This window comes from Montipora capricornis, chromosome 10 (assembly GCF_036669925.1).
Source record: "Montipora capricornis isolate CH-2021 chromosome 10, ASM3666992v2, whole genome shotgun sequence".
Lineage (NCBI taxonomy): Eukaryota > Metazoa > Cnidaria > Anthozoa > Scleractinia > Acroporidae > Montipora > Montipora capricornis.
The window spans coordinates 33,684,254-33,687,144 of NC_090892.1; positions in this window are offsets into that span (position 1 = coordinate 33,684,254).

Genomic DNA, 2,891 nt, shown 5'->3' on the forward strand with positions numbered 1-2,891 from the left:
AATGGACACTAGTAATCTTGGTAAAGTCTGCAAATTCTATAAAGGCGTCTTCAATAAGATCTCTAGCTTTTGTATAACTAATTCCCTGGCTCCGTACTCTGTCTTTTGACCGAGGAGGAGCAAAGGCTCTAAACAAAGGTAAATCTTCAGACAGGTCGATTTGAGCAGCAGAGATGTAGTCCTCTTTGGGGGATTTGACAGGACAATTCGATAAGTCTGACCTCGCGATAAAGATCCAAACCCCGTCTCGGAAATAAACAGTCTTGATAACTCTTGGAAAATGGAAACAAATTAAGTCAAAAAACTTAACATCGCAGGTCTTTGAAATAGCATAATTCACTAAAACGAAAAAAAGAACCCCGCGTAACCAATAAGACATGAAGTAGCTGATCTGAGATCCAGTCGAAGATGTAGACAGTGTTGAGAACTGGAGAAGGAAAACTAGCATCAATGAGCAGGCACTGTAAATATACTGCTGCCTGGAAAGGATAGCCAGAAAACAGCAAACACAATTTGAAGAGGCCCTCCCTGTGTCAGGGCTCCATTTAAACTAGCTCTGCTAAATTGGATGCCCCTGGATAAATATTGAATTAAATAAAAATATATAAATAAATAAAAAGGTAAGACTGAACCAAGGGCTTTGGAACCCAGAATGGTGCATTTAGCATGGATGCAGTAGGTTGCAGATGCTGGAGTACTTAACAACTCCGCTCTTAAATGATACAAAATTCCGCTTTTTGGACACGGAGAGTCCCTAACTCTGATCTTGGGCACAGATGGTCCCATACTTCTCAGCACAGATGGGCCCATAAGCAACGGCAGAGATAGACCAAAACTTATCAGAGCATGTACAGGGGCACCCAACGAATCTGTTCCTCACATTATCTTTTCCCCCCAGGAACCATGATGGCTGGCAAAAATAAAGGTGTTTCGATTAGCTGGCTGGGAAATTTTGTTATTGATAGAGGTTTTGCCTGGGAATTACTGACTTTTTCTAGCATTTCAACCCGAGCTGGCTGTAGAAACTCTGAAGACCGAGGACGACTAAAAAAAAAAAAAAAAGGACCCCTTCCCTCTCCCAGAGAGTGTCACAAACATACGACGGCTGGTCAGAGTGATTGCGCATGCGGAAGAAACCTGTTTTGTCCCGGTTTTGTCGCTTTTATTCGGTCGTTTCGGATCGAGGGATTTAAAGGGGCGCGGAATTCCTGGCTGGGAAATAAATTTGATCAGCTGGCTGGGACACCAACCAATTTTATCTAGCTGGCTGGGAAATTTCTTGTGTGTCTTGCTAGGAAAAAGGAACAGATAATGTTTACCCAGCAACACTGAAAAACACCTGAAAATGCCTTAATAACATTTATTTTCATTAACTGGGGTATAATAATAAATTTTACAACAAATTGGTCGTTGGGTGCCCCTGCATGTAGATCTCGTAAGACGCAAGTCAAAAAACACGACTCGCGGATACACACAGTAAGAGAAACATCAAGAGGAATAATTTACATTGGACACTCCCTTAACTGCTCTTACTAAATCCCTTGATAGTTCCTACTGAAAAGAGCATATTTTTCCAATAATTTATTCAGAACAAATTTTGATTAGAGAAAAAGTTCTGACAATTAATGTTTTGGATAAGCAATGTTTGACTGTGCATATATATGTATAAATTAGGCACATTTGCGTTATCAACCCTGACACAAACTGTCACGCAAAGAGATAAAATAATACACGTAGTCCACAATACTAGACATATTTAGTTGGAACACTTAGCGAATGCTCAGAATCATCGTGTTACAAGATCGTAGCTTATACCACATCCCCCATGACTTTTCTCTTGAATATATAAGCCATCGAAATCTTACGTTAAATTGTAATGACAAGGGTGGTTTGGAGCTGTAAGTAGGCTCCAATGGTTTAGGGGCCGACAAATCCCTCCCTCAATGCCGTACCGGGAGGTGAGGTCGGTAGCAGAAAGCAGCGAAGGGCCAACTGCGTCCAAAAGCGATCGCACGGGCCGAAATCCCGGGATGACTCGTTTGGTACGACGCTCCAGCGCCACGTCTGGAGGTCCTGCATATTTTTCTCGTCTCGTCTTCAAACATTCCGTCAGCGCATGCGTGCGTAAATGTTCAGCTTCTCCAATACCTACAATACTAGACATATTTAGTTGGAACACTTAGCGAATGGCCAGAATCATCGTGTTATAAGATCGTAGCTTATACCACATCCCCCTTCCCCCAATTCAATGTTGCGTGAGAATTTTTCGGGCGACTACTAGTAGTTGTGGAAATGAACATTGGAGGAAGGGGGAAACGGGGATGGGTGTTCCAACAAATGTGACGAGTATTGTATTTGTTTCAAGGAAATTGGCAAATCTGTAGAGGTGTAGATAAGAAGTCAAGTCTCTTTAGAAACGAAGTAAACTTGTTACTAAGATAAACGGAATGTCTCTTCGCATGCTTTGTATTTAAAAAGGTGGGCAGTTGGTCTGAACATGATGATAATCAAGGAATATGTGTTGGAGAGTTTTTAGAAGGCCAAATAATTATAAATACTATGTGGCGTGTAAAGGAACATCTTCAATATGCTGTGTACCGCATTTCCATGTAAAGTAGTTGACACTGTGTACTTTGATTAACTTAGCGTACACATGACATCTGGGGCTTTAATTATTATCGAGACGAGAATCGAGCGAAATAAGGGCGATCTTCCTTGCACTGGTACTGATGTTGGCATTTGAAGGCGTGACAACGGTTAGCGAAGGGAATAAAGTTAGAGAGGTGGGGTCGCTGACGTCTTGTGAGGTTCGGTTAATAATATATCGAGTGGTACCGATGTGGAGCTGGTACCAACTCAAGAAGAATTTCTGGATGATTAAATTAAAATGG